Raw genomic sequence first — 22,928 nt, 5'->3', positions numbered from 1 at the left:
ACCCGAAACAGTCATCCACTTCATCTACTTCGGAGAGAAGTAAACTTACAAATATAACCAGACATTAGAGCAGATGCCTAGGCACCACCCTCCACAAATCCCACTAAAGCCAAAACTCTCCGCTCGCTCTTTCCATGTTGAAATGCGCGGTCCATGGGCCCTTGCGACCCAGGCTCAGACATACAGAAAGAGGTGGGTGCAGTAGTCAGCGGTGTGGCCTCCACAGCTGAAATCCCGCTCCGACCCTTCAAGCCATCTGACTCTGAGCAATCCACACAAGGGTCACTTTTCTCATCTCCACAACAGCAAGGCTTATCTCACTAGGTCATTGTGAGGGTAAAATGAGGGAATCATGCAAAATGCCTAGCCCTCGGCCAGGCCATGAGCAGATTTCCAACAGATGAGCGGTTCATCTTCACAAGTGCAGAGGACGACACCTGTGTCCCACTGCGTGGACCTAGGCAGGAACCGAGCACTTCACAGAACTTCCATTAAAAGCTCACTCTTGAAAACATTTTAACAGTTTTGAAGGAAGGGGTTAATTTAATTCTTCAGGGGGTAGGGGCATGGGGTAGATACAGGGATTAAGTTACAACAAACCCAAAGGTTTCAAACTGAACTTTAGTAACAGCTGCTGATTCGTCCGGGTCCCTGCCTGCACACAGCTAACCGCGAGGCTGGATCCTCTGCTCACCCCCTCTCCTCTCCTCATCAGACACAGGACAAGGTCTTCCGTAACTAAGACGGAGCATTACTTGTGCGTTACCTTTTGCTGAATCAATCACTGCCAAAGCTATGCTCCAGAGTCCCACTTTCCACCCCAAAAGGCTTTTCCCAAAAAGAACCCTCCCCCTGCAGAAAGGAGGATATTTTTTAACTTTTTTTAAATGTTTTTTAAAATTTATTTTTGAGATACAGAGAGAGACAGCATGAGCAGGGGAGGGTCAGAGAGAGAGGGAGATACAGAACCTGAAGCAGGCTCCAGGCTCTGAGCTAGCTGTCAGCACACAGCCTGACGCGGGGCTCCAACCCACAAACCTGAGATCTGACCTGAGCCGAAGCTGGATGCTTAACCGACTGAGCCACCCAGGCGCCCCAGGAGGGGTTTTTTTTTTTAAATCTTTACAAGAAACCTGTCGGTTGCCATGGTCATATTCATTACAGAAGAAAAAACTGGGGCTGGGAAAAATTAAGTAACTTTTCGAAGTTTGCAGAAGTGGTAAAAAGAGAGCCAAGATTTGAATCTCTGTTTGTTTGTCATAATGTCTTGTGTTTTTCCCATTAAGATCCCAGTTTCCCTTACTGGAATCCCAATGAACTACTAACTGTGACCCACTGGGTTTATTGGGCACACAGCCCAAAGACTCACAGCTTATTTGTCTTAGCGATGCACAACTTTTGTGAACTTCTGCCAAAAAGTTTTTCAGTGTGTGATATGCTCCATAAAACTAGACTGATTAACAAGTTCTAATACCTGAATTTATGGGTAAAACAAGTGTATCTAAGATGTGAGAGCCATCGGACTCCTGATTTCCAAACACAAAACTCTTGTCAACAGATAGTATCAAAGAGAGAGATTCCAAAATCCCACTGGCTTCAGAAATAATGTCTTGTGCCAGAATGCATGGATTCTGAAGTTTCTTTTCCCTTAATGCTTTAATGGGTCACAGAGCAATTATTTTGTAATCTGGCTTCTCACCCTATTTTGTGAGTTCCTTGAAGGTAAAGAGTTGACATGATTCATATTTCTAACCCCATTTAACCTAAATCCTCATTCTGTGCAACTAAAACATAGGCAGCTAAGAGTATGAAGCCCAAAAGAAAATGAGCTGGATATAAATCAACACAGTCCGTTTTGAAAAGTGATTCAGGAATATACATCCAAAGTCATAAAGAGGCTGATACCCTCTGACAGTACAACTACTCTCAGGGGTACTGATCTTTAGTAAGTTACCCCAAGAAAGAAAACTCTACAGATCTTGAGTGATTAACTCTGGTAATAACGGTGTTAGCGAGAAGAACAGGAATGTCTTAGGTATTCCACAGTAAAGGAATAAAACCTCACCCTGATGATACGTTGTAGAACCCTTAGAATTATGATCATAGGAAGTATTAGAGCAAGATCAAAAAAAGAAAGCCCAAGCTAAAACTTAAGGGAAGAAATTATAACACCAATCACAAGCCCATGATGACGACAGTGTTGCAGCATACATCTGGAGAGGGATGACACCGAAATGTGGGAAAGGGATTAAACCAGCTTCATGGCGGTGCCGCGTGCTAGAACAGTTCAGGTGCAGGTAAACCTTGTTGCCTCAATGTCTTTAGAGAAGAGTTTGGATTCTGTTCTGAAATGAAAGGCAGGCACTTGGAGCAGAGCCCTGGGTGAGAGAGCACAGCTTTGCATGCAAGACATGGAGATTCCCCTTCCTGGAGCCAGCCCCGCACCGGCTGTAGTGCGTGATTACGCTCTCAGACCATCTGCTCAGGGGCTGCGAAGGCAGCCGTGTGTCCTCCTGCCTGGACGCCAGGAGGACACCGATCACTAGTCAATCTGCTTGAAATTGCCTCCGATGATTAGTGTGTAATGACTCAGGTAGGTCATGGCCAGGGACGTTTCTGATATTAATGCATTAGCCGCTGTAAATGGGCATTGATTCTGCACAGAGTGCAGGTTTACGGACTTGGAGGGGAGAGCGTGGCCCTGTGGAGTGTAAGTGGTCATGGCTGGGGAAGGAAGCACAAGGCAAGGGCGCTGTGCTCCGGGGGAGGAGAAGGAAGGCTGGCCAGCTCTGAGAGGAGACCCTGCCCTGGGAATACAGAAAAGAAGAATCCGCATGTAACGGGGATGACTCATGGACCTCTCCCCCATCTGAGACGGATCGAATCATACCCTTGGATTCTGAGCCCGACATATACTCCTGCCTATGACTGGCTAGACCAGTACACCCTGGTTGTTCTATTTACTTTAAATTGTATTTTATAATTTTACCATACATTCAGGGCCCCATTCATTTTTAACATCCTCACACTCAGGAAAGATGCAACATGATAATTTATCCAAACCTACTTATAAGTGAACGAATGAATAATAGCATTACCAAGGTATGAGTGTTGACGTAAATAGCAATGTCATGGCATCCGGAGCTGGAATTTTCCACAATACAGTTTATCAAGATAATTTATCCTTCTTAACTAGAGAGACGGAGGTCCAATGAGTGATTCAATTCACCAATTCTCATGCACGCACAGACAGCCTAGTAGGTTATTTCTCAGTTATGTAATCGTTCTGAATAGTTCTCCGTGTTACCATTTATTTACCTCTGACTGTATGCCCAGCACACTGTTGGGGGTGGCAGTTTCTGAGGCAAGAATCTTCATCTGTGAGGATAACTGCCTGAATTCTAAAGAAATTAGCCACATGTTTTAAAAAACATATTTCACCTGTCGGCACCACAACAAAGTTTATCCTTTTTCTATGGAGCTTCTCAACAGAAATCTGAAGCATCCTTCATTTAGAAAAGCCAAATTCCTTGTTTCTATAACTTATTAACCAACCATTTTTGCTTTTCTTCGTCCTTCGCCATTTCCAGCCATTGCTGCAGGCTTGCCAGCGTCTCGGATGAACAACCTCACGATACAATGAGAGGGAGAAACAGCAAGTAGATCTAATCTTTAGCTTAAGTGAAAGGATTTAGCAGAAATCCCAAATCATTGTTTCATTGTTTTCCTTAGGTTATTCTACTGGGAACTGATGAATAATTAGGATGAATACAAAGATTTCACCTCTTAGATGCTCCAGTAGAAGAGGCTACAGGCAAATCCCCTTTCATTTCCTTTCACTCTATAATGCAACCCATGGATGTGGATCAAACCGAATCAACATCAGTTTACTGATACAGTAAAGAGAAGGCAGAATATCACTAAGGTACTAGTCCCAGACCTGCTTCATATATTCACTTTCTTGTCCACAAGACAATGTGTTCATTTTTGCCCACAGGTCGGGAGCAGGGAAGAGCCACTGCTGGTCCTAACTCATCACTCTCTGCCTTGCTTCCCTTCAATCTTCTTTCCTGCGGTCTCATTTCTGTCTTTCTTGTTTATTCACTAAATTCCAAGTTGGAAGGGGTCTTAGTTACACACTGTTCTAGTTAAATTCCTTATTATTGTTGTTATTATTTAATGAAGAAGTCTAAGTCCGATTGGTCAATGTGTTAAGGATCATGTGGTCACTTCACAAAGAGGCACCTGGTGGCTCAGGTGAATTCATTCTCTATACGTGCACTTGGCACCTTTGCCTACGGCAGGGGTAGAGCAGTAAGCAAAACAGAAACACGTCATGCCTTCAGAGATCTTCCACTACGACTGGAGGAGGCAGGTAATGTAGCAGCAATAAACCCGATACTAAAGCACCAGCGCTCTGGAATATTTAAGCTGGGTGAAATGTTGGCAAACAATGAGGCAGATAGACAGTGGGTGCCGCTTCAGGCTTCTCTTTTTTTATTTTTTTGAAGTTTATTTATTTACTTATATTTATTTATTTATTTTTTTATTTTTTGGAGAGAGGACAAGCAAAGGAGGGGCAGAGAGAGAGGGAGGCAGAGAATCCCAAGCAGGCTCTGCATGCCATCAGCACAGAAGCCCAAGGTGGGGCTCAATCCACAGACCATGAGCTCATGACCTGAGCCAAAATCAAAAGTCAGACTCTCAACTGATTGAGCCACATAAGCACCCCTTCTCTCTTTTTTAAAAAATTGTATTTGTTTTGAAGAGATAAAGAGAGAGAACAAGTAGGGAGACGGACTCCCAAGCAGACCCTATACCATCATCACAGAGCCCAAAGCTTAGACTCATGAACCTGAAACATGAGATCATGATCTGAACCAAAATCAAGAGTCAGACTTTAACTGACTGAGTCACCCTGGTACCCTGGGCTTCCCTCTTATTTATCCATAGTCCTGAAATCCTACAATCATACATCCTTTCCTTGTAACTTTGATTCTTTTTTTTATCTTCCTCTGTTCTAACAATAAGGGAGTGAAGGAAAATGTTTTTCTTTTTTTTATCTGCCTGGACTCTCTCTTTCTTCACAGTCTCATATACTCACTCATTAAATCAAAAAGATCCTCTGAGTTCCTATTCCCTTTCCAGAAGAGGGAAGCCAGGAGGAGCTGGGAGGATTTTACTGAGCTGGCTATGCAGCGGCTTAAGACAGACAAGAGATACACATACGAAATGTGTGAACATGTACATCTGGTGGTGGGTGGTCAAGTGTCAGAGCCAATGGGAAGGTCAAAGGAGGGAGTCTGTTGGTGTGCCCTCTCCACCACAAGACTCTAAGTCAACTAGCATGAAATCCACCCCAGGCTGGCCATCTTGTAAATGAATGCTCTTACGCTGCTCCTCCTCTTCCTTCCTCTCCATCATGTCTTCAGCTGGTGGCTGACCTCTCCCATTTCTGGCCAGCCTGCTGACTTTTAGCCACTTCCTGAAGACAGCCACTGCTGTTTCTCTTTCTGTTCACCTGTATGCTGTTCTACTCTGCCTGCTCCACAGAGTCCAGATTCTAATAATATTATCATGGGCTCACACCTCTACACTGACAACAGGCTTAGTATTTTCTTTATCCTACGAGGAGAATCAAGGAATAAAGTACACCTATTCATCTGGAGAGTTAACTGAGATATATACCAAAGTGTACAGTAAGAATATGGAAGGGTTACTCTTGCTGGGAACACTACAGGTAACAAATTTTGGAGTTAGGAAGTAAACATATTTGGAAGTCAAGAGATCAACATGCTCAGTTGAAATACGCTATATAGGGATTCTCAGAGAGAAGGCAGAATGTTAGAAAGAAACTAGCTAACTCAACGGGTAACTAGATGATATTCATGTTTTGGGAACAATAGTCCTCCAACATGTAGGATGGTGTCCAGGGGACGGTGACTTTAGGCATTAAAACCACAGCCACTTGAGGAGCAGCACCTGGAGTGACATGCCAACAGAGGGAATGGAAATGAAGGTTCCAGGAGGTCCAGGTCAAAGCCTCACTCCTTGTGGTGGTGGGTGAAGAATAAGACAAAGTCAGTAGTGTCTGAAGCTTGGGACTGTGTACCTGGGGACAGAGTGGCATCCAGAGGGGAGAGCATAGGGTGCGTCTGATCTTAGTGTTAGGCACTGGGAGTCCAAAGAGAGAGCAGATGTAAGTGAAGATGTAGAGCAATCTGTGCTGAATAGGACACTGGGATTCAGTGATCGATGTGGACTCTGTTGCTCTAGGCCTATCTAGGCCTTGACAAAGCAGAGGCCAGAACTTTGAAGAAGAATTAGAGTAGGAAGTATGAGGCAAAAGGCAGCCACCATGGAGATCCAGGCGGGTCTGCTGTCTAGACTCAGTTCTGTTTCTCCCACTTACATAACACTCCATCAGAAAGTGGGCTGCATCCATCCATCTATTCATCCCCCATGAGCTCACCCGGAGCTACGTCCAGCAAGTAATGGTGACCTAGTATGGACAGTACTTCAGTAGATCATGTGGCTATAATTAGAAGTTATGTGGCATCTAATAACCAGTGCATGATAGACACCAATCAGTGAGAATGAACACATTCTATGGCATTGGAGGGTCATTAACTCTTTCATTCTGGATCAAGGGTTCATGTAGGGGCATAATTCATATGGAATCACAGGGAAAAAAGGTGCTTGGGGCCTTGGGACAGCAGCAATCTACCAAACAATGTCCACACTGGTATTTACCAGCTGAGTGTAGCCTGAATGCAGGAATGGAAATTTCAGAACCGGCCCCTTACATTCACAGGGCTGCCGGTCTCGAGCTGTTCTGTCCAATGTGATACATTATTACTAGCCACATGACACTGTTTAAATTCAGAATATCTAAAAATAAACAAAATGATAAATGTAGTTCCTTGGTTACAGTGGCCACATTTCAAGTGCTCAGTGGCAGGATCTGACCAGTGGTTACCATGCTGGACAGTACGGATAAGGAAGATTCCCACCACAACGGAGAGGTCTTTTGGATAGCACTGGACAAAAGAAAAAGACAAACATTAAATTAATTTTGGTCAATTAATTGATTCATTATAATTCTGATATAGCGTGGCATGGGAAGTGTAGTCTGACAAGAAACAGAGATCTAAGGAAGGCTTAGATCAATTTAACAGTTTTAAGAAATTAGGGGCATGGGGGGGTTCAGTCGGTTAAGTGTCTGACTCTAGATTTCAGCTCAGGTCAGGATTTCATAGTTTGTGGGATCAAGCCCTGCATCAGTCTCCATGCTGACAGCACTGAGCTTGCTTAGGGTTCTCTCCTCTCTTCTCTCTTCTCCTCTCTCTTTCTCTTTCTTTCTCTCTCACTCCCTTTGCCCCTCCTCTCTGCTTCCAAAAATAAATAAATAAACTTTAAAATAAATAAATAATAAAAAGTTAGAAGAAATTGCTCTGAGGCTGAGATTTAAGGACTGACCCTTCAACCACCAGCCTCCCGTAGCTCTCTTCTCTGTATACAGATCACAAAGGGATGTGGAGAGCTAAAATCCTACATAGACATCAGACTGTGAGAGCTAACTCTGTGTCATATACATCAGCCAATCTGTGCCAGAGGGGACCAATGCAAATGGAACATTCTGGAAAAGATTAAACAATGAAAGATAACCAGACTTTGGAAGTAGTAAATGGACATTGATTTTCTAAAGCCACCAGAGACCTCAAAACTCAAACTCAGACCAAGGTGGGATAGCCACATCAGTGCAGGCACAATGTTAGATGTGTGCAAATTCTAAATGCAGAACTATTGCTCCTAGTAACATCCCATGAGGGGTAGTTTCCTAAGCAGCAATGCTACTGGTGAGGAGAGCCCAAGACCCAGACACAGGGCCAATGTAGAGGTGAGGCCATCTGCTTTCCTGATCACCAAGCCACCTTCTGGAACTCGATCTCTGTTTAGGGGAAGTGACCTCTTGGCCTCGGATGCTAATTGAGGTTCACTGCTCCAAGGGAAGCTAGGACCACAAGAAGAGCATCGAAATCTATTAGGTAGACAGGAATTGGGCAGCCGCTCTAAATATCCCCAGTGAGGAATTTTTCCATTTCTTCCTCTTTTATTTTTTTTTAAATTATCAGATATCTACACACTGATGTGGAGCAGCAAATTAATAATTTTTTTCTCTTTAGACTGCAATCGAAGATATGGAAATACCATATCCAAAGACAAATTAACATGAGCTCCTTACAACACTGTACTAATTATCTCGGGGACCAGAGCCTCCCCTAGGTTAGAAATTTCAGCCCCAATCCAGGGATGGAACATGAATTCCTTTCTGAGAAGCAGTAATTTGTATCATGTTGAGAAGGGAGAGAGAAAGGCAGGAGGGTCACACACAATCTGACAACCCATCCTTGAAACCTTCCTCCCTCTGTCTCTAACCTGCCTGCTCCAGCACCACAAAGACGTCTATGAGGAAAGAGGAAGGGGATAGTGCTTGAAACAGAAGAAGATAAAGTAACATGCATATTTCACTTTACACCAAACAGACTTCGTGCCAAACAGCCTCTCCTTTCCACTTATAAAACCTCACAGTTTTCAGAAAATGCTGTAGTCTGAACTTCAAAGGAACTGAAGGATAGATGTGGCATGTAGGGAATTAAGACATGCAATTTCCTTTATTATTGGGAACAAAAGGTGTGGGTCTAATCTCCTGTGTGATACACGCTTTAGCTGATCAGGGTCACACTGAGTCACTCTGATACTGCAAACAGCAAATACACCGTCTTTTCATTTCTTTCTGCCTCCTCCTCCTTCTCCCATTCACATATGCAAATTCCGTAGCGAAAAGGGGAGCCATGCAGGATCATTGAGGACAGGAGAATTCCTTTTGATCAGCCTCTTCCAGGCCTGAGTCTCACAGCCTCGGATTTCACCTGCCCCTTTACGATATTTGATGTATCAAATTATACTCCACCCGTCTCAGAAATAGAATATGTTTTTTAAAAATTCTCAAACTTTACAAAGGAAGCTACACAATGAAAAAAATAAGTATTTCCTGTAGTGCTCGCCTTTTAAAACTTTGATATTTGTTGTTAAATTAATATAGATTGTTTTTTGCTGGCAGAAGTACTGCAGAGAAATGCCTGGGTACCAACACCACCACCTCAAATGCTAATGTATCAGAAAAAAAAAAAGAGTTGGGGAAATCGGAGAAAATACTGCTGCTTCACCAGAAACAAAGTCCTTGTGCACAGTGAGAAAGGTGGGCGGCAGAAAGTGCTTCCTTGCTACAAACAAATGAAATTTTTGAAATGTACCCCCGGCATCGTAAAGTACAGAATTTCTTTTTCTGCAGTAATTTTTATGAAGTAGGAATGTATTCTGGCGCAAAATGAATTGTTCTTAAATGCTTCAAGAAATATGTGGTCTCCCAAACTGATCTGTTTTTCTGGCATTTCTTTCTACTTTGCAGGGTTATGCAGTTGGGAAAGAGGGACCAGAGATCTAATGAGAAAAGCTTAGGGAACCAATGGACTACAAAGGCCCATGTTAATCTAACCCCTAGCCAGCAGCGGTAGGGTTAGTCCCCCCAAGGCACATACACGTTTCCTGTGCTCCTTGTGGGGGTTCTGCCTGGCACACCCTCCTCTCACCTCTGAATCCAATGCAGGACTACAGAAAAGAAAGACACAGGCAGGCAGCACAGTGTTTGTGGGAACTTCAGGCCTGCAGAAGAGAGCTTTTCATGGCGAACACGATCAAAGAAATAGATGTATTTATGTAATGAAGGTTCAAAAGCGGTCACACTTACTGAATGCTGAGCCCGATCAAGGAAGCTGTAAGTCCCACTGGCATGAGTTCTTTGAGCAGTTTCCTAGGGAAGAAGAGAGGGGGAGACTTGAGTATTAAGGAATGTACTCTCATATCGTGCCTGTACCTGTTTTGTCATCAGCATTTCTGGCTAGCCTCTAAAATAGGCTCTTGATGAAATGGTGTATTTTATAACTATGATTGTGGTGATGATGAAAGGATTAAGATCAAGTCTTTCGATATGTTTTCATTTAATTCTTTCACACTCCAATTAGGAAGGTATGACTATGTTCAGACAGCTCAGGTAAGGTGCACAGAGTATGAATGAAGGTAGTAGAGCCCTGATTTGAACTTGGTAACTTTACACCAAGTTTAGATCCAGTCTGTTATGCATGTACTTTCTACAGTGAGCTCTAGGCCACAGGATGTGGTCAAAGAAAGATGAGAAGACAATCTTTCAGAGATATTATGGTGGGTTTCCTGCCTGCAGCTAGGCAAAATGAGATAAACTCTCTTTTCAACTCTAGAACTCTAGGAGTCTAAAATGCTCAATCCCATGATGGCTAACATTCAAAGTGACTATGATTCATGGTGTCCCATCAATGATTAGTCTCATAAATCTGGCTATCATCTCCCAATCAGGAGTAAAATCCATGTATGTTAGTATCTGAATAAACCAAATATCACCCAAACTGCAAATGGACATTATAATTTTGTATGATTCAGCACGTTGGGGGAGAGGTCATCTCCAATCAGAAATATTTACTAAAAGATCTGAGAGACTAACATGATACCCTATACCCAAGAGGGAAGACCCTGACCTGTTCCCAGTCTGGGAGACATGGAAGTAGCAGAGATAGGATTGGTTTGCAGGGTTCTAGAATCCTGATCTGGTGTTCTAGTATTTCTCTTGAGTAGTGACACTGTATGCCCAGATTCAATGCAACTCACAAGTTTCAGAGCTTAATTATAAACAGTATTAACAGACATATGTTTGAAAAATATGCTCTTTCTTAATATCTTTTTTAAATTTCTCAATGTTTATTTATTTTTGAGAGACAGAGAAAAACAGAGAGTAAGCAAAAGAAGGGCAGACAAAGAAGGGGAGACAGAATCCGAAGCGGGCTCCAGGCTTTGAGCTGTCAGCACAGTAACCAATACGGGGTTTGAACTCAGGAACCATGATATCATGACCTGAGCTGAAGTCGGACCCTTAACCGACTGAGCCACTCAGGTGCCCTTCTTAATAGATTAATATGAATGGAGTCTTTATTTTCAATTTTCCCATTTGGTGAGCCCACTGGTGTTGATAAATTAGAGCATCTGGATATACAGAGCGATTCCAAAATACTGGAAAGAGAGACTTTCATCCAGAGAAGCCTGAGTGTATACACAGCCATAAAGTGGTAAGGATGGTGGTAACGCTGATCATCTATCTGTCCTTCCTTCTTTCCTTCTGTTCATCCAGCCATCCATCCCAAACATCCAGGGCTCTGCTACCTACCAGCTTTGTAACCTTGACCAAGTCACTTAACTTTTCTTTGTCTCGACTTCCTCACCTATAAAATGAGAATAAATGTAGTACTTATCTCAAGGGACTGAGAGAAGTATTAGAGGTTAGTATTTATAAGGTGCTTACTTTGCATTATGCCTGGCACAAAGTCAATGCAATTGAAAAGTTGATGATGATGATTATTATTATTATTACTATTGAGGCATGGTGGAAATACAATATTTTATGTTTCATGTCTACGACATAGTGATTTGACAATTGTATACATTATAAAATGCTCATCACAATAAGGTTAGCTGCCACCTGTTGCCATGCCAGTTATTCTAATACTACGGACTATAGTCCCTATGATGTACTTCTCATCCCATGGCATTCATTTTATAACTGGAAGTCTGTATAAAAGCTTATCATTATTTATTAAGCCCCTCTTTATGCCAAGCACCGTCCTCTTGGTGCCTATAGTCCAGTGCGGAAGAAAGATCTCAGTTAGGAATATTGGGGAAGCCTTGTTAAGGAAGTAGCAATGGAACTGAGATCTTGATGATGAGAAGAATGTAACCACATGAAGTGAAAGAATATGATTTGGAAAAGAAGAAAGGACAGATAAACGACAGGAAATTAACAGTCAAAGTATGTAATTATCTTCTATAAATTCATAGTATGCCTCAGCTGGACAATTATCTGTGTCCTAATACTAATAAAAATATTAGTGATTATAATTAGAATAGGAACAATAGCAGTAGTAATAGTTTTATTGAGCCCATAAAATGCCCAGGCTTTGTATCAAAATCTACATGCATCTTCTTATTTATTAAAAATAATGCCAGCTTCTAATGTCAGGTTCTACCTTCTTAACTCTTGGGCAACTCTGTCCAAGTACTTCTTCCTTCCCTCCTTACAGTCACTTACATACTCTAGGATCCAGCTAAACTGAACTACCTAACAGAAGGTATTGTTATACCTCTAGGCCTTTGGTCACATCTTTCTTCCTCAACTGCCCTAATCTGGGCTTAATTTCAACTCATTTCAATGAATACTCAAGTGTGAACTTCTCTCTGCCGCTTACATTGACCTGTCCACCTGGACTGAGGTTTTCCCAGGGGCCCTGTGGTCCTTCTCACACCCTTCTATCTGAACAAGAATCATAAACTCTAACCCACTGTAGGGTTGGCCTGCTCTGGCTGTGAGCTCCTGGAGGACAAGGACAACGTTCTACTCAGTTTGGTAGCCTCATCATCTGGCACAGTGCCCAACCACTTAGCAGTGGCTCACTACACTGGACGGAATCAGCAGTGATTCCTCATTGAACCAAAGTGGTGTAGCTCCAAGGATGGACATTGAAATTTATTCCAAAGAAAGGATCTCCCTGAGCAAAATAGTCTTACTGGTGTTCCCATACTTGGTACCTAGATGATAATGTTAACTTCTCATCCACATCAGGTTTATGCTCACATCTTTAGATCTGCTTTTAATCCAACCTGCAGTCGAAATGAATTTTATAAGCCTCCCCCCTTTACTAACAAGAGTCCCTCTAATTCTCTAGGAAGATTGTTTTATAAAAGCAAATATAGGGTGAGAACCATTGTTACAAAGTGAGAATATAAATGGCCATTAGCAGCAATGGTACCAGACACAGACAGTGAGAAAAATCTAAGATGCTCTCTAGAGTTCCAGAGGAGCTATATATATTGAAAACAAAACAAAACAAAAACAAACTAAGATTGTCCTGAGTTTCCAAATACTCTTGCAAACTACCCAAAGAGTAATTTGTGACCAGGAAGAATCTTGGGTCCTAGAGGAATTAGGTGGAATTCTGACCGTACTGAGACCCTGCTGGCGCCAAAGGGCTGCGAGTGAACAAAATGTGAAAGGACATCCGAACAATGTCAGACAGAACAGAGGTGAATTCTCGCTTCCTGCATTAGCTGCCCTCACCTCTGCACCCTGTCCAAATGGACACACAAAATAGTGAACCAATTACTTCCAAAACACTGGAGTCCATGACCCCTGGGCAGGCAGCATGCAGTTTAACTCTCTCGCTCAGTAAATCGGGATGGTGCTGGAGTGTTTCTGCTCCCACAGACTGCCACAGACTGCTTGAGGATTTCCCCACTTGGATGACCGCAATAGGCTGCAGAGACTGCCTTCTGTCTCTAGGGGTGTGCCTCTCATTCCTCCAAAGAGCAGGCACAGCAATCTTACAGAATGTGACTGTGACTGTACTGCTTGACTCTTTAACGTTTTTTAAATTTATTTTTCAGAGAGAGAAAGAGACAGTGTGAGCAGGGAAGGGTGAGAGAGACAGGGAGATACAGAATCAGCACAGAGCCCAACATGGGGTTTGAACCCACGAACCGTGAGATCATGACCTGAGCCAAAGTCAGACGCTTAACTGGCTGAGCCTGCTTGACTGTTTAAACCCTGCACTGATGGCTTCCCATTCCATTAAGAACAAAGTCTATAGATACCTTGTGACATAGCCTGATATCCTGCATTGTGTCTTCTGGCCAGAGTGCCAGCTTTATTTACTTATTAGTGAGCAGGTGCACTCTCCCTCTGGACCCCTTGGGTACCAGCCCCAGGGACCTTCTGGTTCTGGATCATGCGTTATTCACCACCTGCCACGGGGATACTGTACATGCTGTTTCTTCGACCTGGGATGCTCTTAACACCCATTAACTCCCACTCTCATTACTTTCTTATGGAAACCCCTACTTTTCTCAAGAACCCTTCTTTCATAGAACTTACCATGGCTATCACTTAACACTTAGGTACAAATGATTTAACTAAGGTCTGGCTGTCTCCACTATGTTAGCTCCATCAGGGCAGGGACTACGTCTGTCTCATTCAACATTTTGACACCAGCTCTGACAACAATGATGTGAACATGAAGGGATTCCATACATATCTGCCAGAGGAAGGCTAGATGGAGTGGAGGAGGGGTGGAAAGAAGGCTTCCCCACTCTGTTGCTAACTTTAGACATGCTTTGGATGACTACACAGCTTCTCTAAGTTATTTCCTTCCCCCTGTCCCATCTCTGCCTAGCATAGATCCAGAAATTATGTCTGAAATATATTGTCCTGGCTCCATTAGGACTGTGTTCAGTAGTAATGAAACCTCACTGGATCTCAGTTCAATTTTCTCAGATGAATTTGGAAGGTACTCTTCAGGTTTTCCTAGTTCCTAGAACTGAGAACTCAGTAATTGTGGGGTCCCCATTCTCTGCCATGTGTTCAGGGAGAAGAAGAGAAGAAGCCAGGCTCTGGAGCAAGGAAAGTGGATTTGAGGCAACAAGAGGCAAGACTGGAGAGGCCGTGGGAGGGAGTTTTCTGGGTGGGAGTGGGACTCACTCCTATGCTGAGTTATAAATATCTCCATTCCTTGAGCTACTTGAGTGGGCTTCTGTTAATTGTTGGTAAAAGAGGCACATGTAAGACATTAGTTTCAAAGAGTGGCATCTCACCTAGCTAGGGGGATTCTTTACTAGCCCTTCATTCAGACTGGGAAGCTGTACCTTAATCATTGATTGTGAGTGGGTCCATACTTTCCAAACCTACTCAGATGTCTGAAGTTTAACTGTCCTAAAAAGGTGTCCATAGCCACGTCTAACACAGAGTAATGTAGCCAGTACCATATGGGCTTACTATGTGCAATTTGGCAATGATGGGGTGTGGAGAAGCTATTATTGATCATATCTGGGATGGGAGGAGAGTGAGCCAATGTGGGAGCACACTGAAGCTTCCTTACGTTGTAGACAGAGACCTCTCCAAGGGAATCCAGTGACTCTCAGACATGTGATATGAGGCTGCTGACCAATGGCCACTACTGCAGGTGGATGATCAGACTAGCCACACCCGGTAATGCAAACAATTCAGTATGCCCCTGGATTTGCTACAGAATCTAGGCACCCTGAGGTCTGGACTGAAAACTGATATGTAATTTTACTGTACATGTGCAGTTTTCCTACGGAGAGCCATGGGTTAAAGACCATCTCCCAATGTGATCACATATAAGCATTCTACGCGTAGCAAGGGCAGCAAAGAATACTTCAAAAGTTGATTCTCCTGTATCATCTTTTTGCATCCTACCCCATCCCTTCAGATGCCTGGTCTCTGCACTGAGTATTCCCAAAATATTCCCTTCTCCCCCCTCTTTGCATTTATTAAATGTAAGTGACTGAGCTGAACAAGAACAAAATCCAAGAGATAGCAGTTCTAAACTAAAACTGAATGCCCCATGCCCTCTAATATCACTAGCTGGTCCCATGGCTGGGATTCTGCTCCTTCTTTTTCTGCCAGGTACACACATACATATTCTTCATGTCATTGGGGAGCCCTCGCCAGCCACAGTAAAGAGCTCCCTCTTCCCCAGTCTTAGAATTCCATTAGTGATTCTGAGCACTCATCACTCAGAGACTCTATGTCTATCCTCTCCAATGGATTTACAGTCCTCGGCACCTTAACACCCTAGGCTGTGCTTTCTCTTATTTATGAGTGACAGACCTGTATAGATTTTGGACACAGAATTGGGTTCAAATTAATTCTTCCATTCATTAAGCTATGTGACTTTGGGTAAGCTACTTGACATCTCGGAACCTCTGTTTTCTTCTCTATTAATTGGGTGTGATAATGCCCTCCTCAGATGGTTGGTGTGAGGATTACACAATGTAATTACCTGGCATTGCCACTCAGTAAATGCCCATGAATGATGCCTACTTGTCGACAACAGTCCTTCCAAGACATAAAACGTCTTAGTATGCTTTGCAAAATTTTTGCCAAAGGAGAAGATTATCCAGATGACTGCAGCAGCAGAAGCAAGGCATACGAGTGGCCAACACAGAACCTGGCACAAAGTAGGTGCTCAGTAAGATTTCTGAAAATGGAGAACTAATGAAGTTCTTCCCTTAGTGATGAAATATAACCATAGTGGCTACTCCACGGCTTGTATGTGACTTCTTACACTGTCTGAGGGCGATAAACATCAATTAGCCTTCCTGCTGCTTTAAATGTGGCTGTACTCCCCTGTCCAACAAGGACTCAGGTCCAGGATCCGTGACTTCCCGGTGGGAAGCTTCTCCCCAGTCTCCCTCCCTAGGGGAAGCCAACTTCTACTTAAAGCCCCAGGGACCTTTGAAAGACTAACGATATTACAGGCCACATGCCACCCTGCCTTTGAGGCTTATTGTTGGTGTGTTTAATTTCCTGTCTTGGCCTTACAGGAGATTTCTAATGTTTGGGCTGTAGGGTATGTTCTGATTAAAAATAATCCTCCCAATTACTGGTTGGCATGAGCCTCCCATCACACGCGCTCTGCCACCAGCCTCTGCTTCCCTGTCAGCAGTAATTGTGTCTGCAGTGCCTAACTGTAAATGAAAACCCAAGGGGCAAGTTTGGGTCCCTGGTTCCCAGGCCGCACTGGATCTTTTAATTTGCACTGTCTGTCAAAAAGATGCTGCTATGTGTACTCCAAAGAAATCCTGAGACTCAGATTCAAGGCTAGAAAGAGCAAAGGTACCAGAGCCTTCTTGGAGAAACTGTATTTGAACCCACCAGAGATAACAGGGGATGTGTAAGGCAGCGAGGTTCTTTTTATTCTGTTCCCAACTTTAGCTACACCCAGTACAAAAAGGAAGCTGAACTCTAGGGAAATTTCAAGATGTATTTATGTTATTCTTTTTTTACCAAGTACACAAGACAGGGCATCATAACCAAAGCATGCAGTAACAACTCTGTGAAAGAAAATATATCTGAGACCTGATTATTTTAATTTAAATAAAATTAAAACTTTTTGGGTATAGAGTGAGGGGAAAGGAGGATGTTCTTTCAGGTGGGAAATACCATCAATTTCTTCTTGTACAAGCAGAAAGATCACCCTATAGCCAGGCCCATGCTGGGCACTTGAAATATGGCGTTGAGTCAAACACTGTCACTTGGAGACAGTATTGAGCGAAGTTCTGTGTTAGGAGAAATGAAGGGTGTGCCTTGATACTCCACATCCCTGTTTCTAAGAAAAGCACCTGCCCAGGAATGCACCTGGTCTTGCTCATAGTGACCGTGTTTTCCCCTGGACAGGTAACAGGAAGCAGGGGTACCCGACCCTCAGATGAATGTCAGGGGCGCTATCTTAGGAATTAACAATGTGGGCATGAACACAATGTACCACTGTGTCAGCTTGAAGGCATGGCATCAGCACAGTGATGCAGAATGAGGACAAAGGGCATCTTCCGGGAGTAGCTGTGGCAGAGGAGGAGAAAGCAGGGCAAGTCCATCTGTGGAAAGCAGGTAAATGGAGTCAATGCAGAGAGAAGCAGAGGAGCCCACACAGCAGAAGGGACAGAGTGTGCACAGCTTGTCAGCTGGGCCCCAGAAGCATTCATATTTCTTATGAATTCCAGAAGCATTCCCCCACTCTTGATGCCCTGCTGAACATTCTACACAGAGGATGACCATGAAATACCAGTGTGTCTTTCTAAGAAAGTGAGCCTTTGGCTAGCCTAGCTTCAATGGGTTTCTACCACTTCCAACACACATGTTTTGGGGACTTGAGTTATCCAGGTAAGACCTATACAGGACCATGCATGGTTCAAGCCCAGGCAACTGTACTGATAGAGCTTGACATAGATCAAATCCTACACATGGCCTGCTTTTGTTAATAAAGTTTCATTGGGACATGGCCACATTCATTCAATTATGTATTATCTATGGGCATGTTCACGCTAAACAACAGAGCTGAGTAGTTGTCATAGACCTTACGGCATAAAGACCCTAAAATATTTACTACTTGGCCCCTTATAGAAGAAGATTTCCACCCATAGATATATGAGGCTTACACTGATAACCACAGAGATTTACCAAGATCTAAATATATAAATGTATAAACAATAAATCATAACTGTTAGGACCACCAGTCAATACTAAGCATCTACCATGCACCGAGCATTTTACTTGCAAAATTGTCTGTGGACACGGCATCTATCATTTCCCATTTGATGACAATGAACTAGGCATTAAAAATCTGAAAGAATTTGTATGAGATGTTACCATGAATAATCAGTAAAACCAGCATCCAAATCTAGTTGTGTGTGACTCTAAACATCATCATACTTTCGGCCCATATGTGATACACCTATAATTTTTTAAAAAATACACATGCTATCAAGCCTGGATGTTTTGGTGGGGCCCCGTGGCTCGTGTCTAGCAGGAGGAGAGAAAGTATGACCACTATCTTCACAAAACAGCTTCCCTGAAATAGTTTCCTTTACCAATCCTACTGCAAGCCCAGGGATTTTCACATTGCCAACATTTAAAGGGGGGATTTTCCGTGACCTGTGAAATCTCCTTAGAGGTACCAGGGGTCAGAGGAAAGTAAATCAGAAAGAAGATGCTTAATTCCGGCAGACAGATTCTTAGGTTGAATGAGAAAAGACTGGCAGAAATGGATAGGAACCATTGGCTGATTACTGGCGTTGTACAAAATTGTTTGGAAGACAGAAATGCTCCCTCCCATTATGGCAGAAATGGTGAGTGAGTGCTTTCCACCAGGAGGAATGAGGCTTTTTCAGCAAATGTTCATGAGTTCACATGAGCTGGGTTTACTCAGATCCATCAGTGCCGGGCGCTGGCCTGCTACTAACTCAGTATTAAGGAGACCAAAGGGTCTCAGCCATGGAGAAGCCACAAAACCCTCACAGAAAAATCTCAGGATGGAAAGAGAGTACAAACCTCTGCGGAAATTTGACACAAGAAACTCTGCTGCTTCAAGGAAAGTGATAACAGAGAGGGCTCAGTGTCACCTGCGAGCAGGGCTTGAAGAGGAAGTAGACCCCCCCCCCCCCCCCCCCCCCCCCCCCCCCCCCCCCCCCCCCCCTGAGTGGCTCCTACCCCATGTGGTTTCACCTCTCATCTCAAATATTGCTTCCTGAGCACAGCCTCCCAGATCCCACCCTGCAGCAAATCTAGGACAGGCTCCTGCTCCTTGCATTTATCTCAGTGATAACTGCACGGCAAAACACCACCATGTGATTAGTATCTGCCTCTCCTGCTGAACTCCATGACTGAATACTCATGAGGACTCTGATGCTGAGGGTTTTGTTCCGTTTCAAAAGCTGTGTACCCAACATAGCACCTGGAAAGAAGCCAGGGTTCACGAAACATTTGCTGAATAGATGAGTGAATGGCTAATTCCAGAAAGAAACCACATTTTCCTCTGGCATCCCAAGGGGCTCAATCTGAGACCCAGGGGTACAAAGCTAACCATCCTGTCCTGAAAACAATTTCTTTAAGCCCAACTTTCCTATCTACCGACGTGTCCAGCTTCTTGCAAGTCAGTTGGAAGACAGATCACAACATTTTAAGAGAACATTGTAGGAATAAAGGAAAAGCTTTGACCTTGGGAGTCATCCTCCCCTGGGGTGCAAACCCAAGTTACTGTGCTTCCTAGGTGTGTGACCTTGAGTAAATTACTTCCCATCTCTGGGTCTCAATTCTCTTGTGTATGGGGATTGGGAGGAAAATTACTCTTTGTAGATTCTTACAACTATTAAATGAGATTACTTAAGAAGAGGGCTTGGAGTACGGCTACAGTGTGATCTAAGAGCTGCACCCACTTTAATCATATTGAAGTCCTCCTGCCAAGGTGAAGTTTTGAGAAATAAGGAAAAGTGATGGAGAATGTTGAGATATTAAAGGAACTCGGGAAATATCTACTGGAGACAGACAGGGACATACGAATGTGAGGGCATCTAAAGGCAATAAAAATAGCAAGAGAATAATAATCATAACAATAAAAACACACCCCCCTTGCTCTCTCTGTGCCACGTGCTGCGATAAACAATCCGCATGGAGCATCTCGCTCAATTATCATTGTATCCCATGCTGCGGGCATTACTATCTTTAATTTTGAGATGAAGTATGATATTCGGAGAGGTTAAGTATTTTTGCAAGTCCCACAGAGAAACTACAACTTGAACCCTGACTTGAGTGGCGATTACACAGTATTTGCTGTTAAAGGGAATGCTCCAATTCTAACTAATCATCGCATGCGTGAGGCAGCCCCGAGAAGCTTGGTTCCAGAGAGGAACCTTGATGACTTCACAGAGGCACTGATGTGCTTTTACAAGAAAGGAGCGTAGCTGTGCCGTGAGGTCATCCTGGCTCTCAAAACACACGCGAAGCTTCCGCACAGGGATCATCTCTTCCCAACCCATTCCCTTTGGCTACTATCCATCACCTCACTAGTTCTGCTGTTCTTTGTCATTGAAAGAGAAACCACACCGGGAAGAGCAATAGGCTTACAAAGGGAGGCCTCTCCGACACCGTGATTGGAAGTAACAATCTCTTCCCCTGCACTGCAAGCGTCCCTCGCCAGCCCTCAGACTCCCTTTGTCCGGTGTATGGTGCCTGGGGGAAGATTCTCCCCGTGACTCTCACTGTCCTTCTTCCAATACACCTGGAAGGCGGGGGACGGAACTAACCAGTTCCACTGGAGTGAAATGGAGAATGGAGACAGTAATCCGAGAGCATGGAAGAGGGTGAAATACAGACAGATTTATAAGAGCTGGGATACAAAGCACATCATTGGGAATGCACGGTGCTTTTGTTCATTAATCATCTTTTACTTTGAATCTATTTTTCATTGAAAAGTAGCTTTCATTTCTATTACCAAGATGAATGTGTCAACAATACACAACAACATAAATGAGACTGTAGTGCAGAAGGGACAAAAAGAGACCAAAAAAAAAACCCCAAAAACAAAAACAAAAGGAAAAGACAAAACCCTCAGCACACAGGGTGATATATTTGCTCAGATTACTGCTTTATTTACACCACTGAGAACACTTTATTTTTGAGCTCAGAACTCATTGCTCTGTAAAGAAAAGGAAACCAGATAGCAGTGCCTGCTTCAACACGAAGAAAGAAAATATACCATAAAGAAAACCCACCCTCTATCCTGTAGGTCTCATTTTTTTTAATTCTATTTAATATGTGTTGGACTCCAAAGCACCTTATTACCTTATTTAATTTAGGCCAGGAAAGATGTCTCAGAATGAAAATGGCACTAAAGTGATAGGAACTAAGCTATGAAACGTGGACATCATATTTTCTTCAGAGAGATAATCAGCTTATCAGAATTCATTTCAACCTAAGCAAGGTCTCACAACTACACTGAAAATTCAAGCTGGTCTCATCATCTCAAGAATGTAATCTCAAGGAAACGGTAAAATTATCAAGGCAAGCTTGGTGCCGTTATCTTTATGGATAAGAACTGTCGGCATCAGATCCTGACAGAATCACTGTGGCAGGGTCTGCGCTCAAGGATGGGAGAGACCTCTCTATAAAACATATGAAGTACCTTTGCTGATAATTCTGCCTTTTTTTTAATGAGTTACAGAGGGTATTTTTCAAAGATGCACTGCTACATTCTTTACATCTAAAGATTGTCCCTAAACTGGTATTCTGCAAAAATATAAAGCCTTAAAAAAGTTTCCTAAATTAGACACTAACAGAAGTGTGGGTTTTAGTGCCATTTTTGCTGTTAACTAGCTGTTGGGCCTTGATTAACTTACTTTACTGGCTCTGAGTCTCCGTCCCTCATGTTCATAATAAAGGGGTTGGACTTTCTTGGGTTTTGTTATTTTTTTAACTGCTCTTTTCTTTAATTTCTCCTGGTAATCTGGTTCATGTGTATTCTTATGGTTAGGAGAATCAATGAGAGCAACACAAACACACCCCCAAAGTGTGTGTAAGTTTCAAGAGGACTCAACATTGTCATATGCTGTGTGTCTCTTGGTATAAAACTCCCGCCCCATATAATCCCCCAAAAAGGAAAAAAATAAATAAAAATAGAGAAAACCAGGTAATAACTAACTTTAAAAGATACACAACAGATTTTTAAACAAAAAAATAAGTATTTCCAAATTATGTTCCATTAATACTATTTCTATAAGGTATTTGTAGATACTTAATGAGGAACTTTTTTTTGGAGTAATAAAGAAGGTGTTGCACATAAAAAAATAGTAAATAAAAACACAAGAAAATTCCCCATAGTCAATCCTTTATGTTCAGCAAAGAACCACCAAGCCATTTGGTACAACGTTTTGAAAAACAAAGAAAACAAAATGAAGGAAAGAGTGCTAGGCAGGAAGGTGGATCAATATAGCACTCAACATCTCCGTATGGGAGAAGGAAAAGTCATAAAACTAGACCAAAGTCATGAAGAGTTTGGTAAATGTTCCAAGGGCCATACCGGGTGACAATCAAAAGTTATGTGTGTAATGTGAGACTTCATCCACACTTGTTTGGGATGGTATTTTCTTTATAGCATAATTTCCAATCAGTAATAAATATATTGTAGACACAGCTACAAGAAACATACGAAATTTCTGAGCAAAAATATTTGCTTCTGTGGTTTTGTCATGAGTGACAATAACATATAATGGTAAGAACTCAAGACCCACAGTAGGCAAAACCTGAATTCTGAGTTTTCTCTGTGTGTGACATTGAGACATTCATGGACCACTCTGAACCTCAGCATCTTCTTTTGGCAAATGACTAGCAGTATTCTAACCATAGGATTTCTCTGAGAATTAAATGAAATTCATGTAAA

The 22,928-nt window shown here is 42.9% G+C and overlaps 1 long non-coding RNA gene across 1 annotated transcript in view; it reads right to left on the bottom strand.

Moving 5' to 3' along the window:
* Positions 1–6,618: 6,618 nt before the first annotated feature.
* The window catches only part of LOC115298243, a 255,033-nt gene continuing 238,723 nt past the window's right edge, over positions 6,619–22,928 (bottom strand). Inside the window, exons 2-3 of the long non-coding RNA XR_003911677.1 lie at positions 9,812–9,874; positions 6,619–7,040 (exon numbers count right to left, since the gene is read on the bottom strand). This is a non-coding gene — a long non-coding RNA (uncharacterized LOC115298243). The remainder of the gene's footprint in view (positions 7,041–9,811; positions 9,875–22,928) is intronic.

The sequence above is a fragment of the Suricata suricatta genome, chromosome 8, assembly GCF_006229205.1.
Source record: "Suricata suricatta isolate VVHF042 chromosome 8, meerkat_22Aug2017_6uvM2_HiC, whole genome shotgun sequence".
Classification (NCBI taxonomy): domain Eukaryota; kingdom Metazoa; phylum Chordata; class Mammalia; order Carnivora; family Herpestidae; genus Suricata; species Suricata suricatta.
The sequence above is the reverse complement of the archived record's forward strand: the minus strand, read 5'-3'. Positions and strand labels throughout refer to the sequence as shown.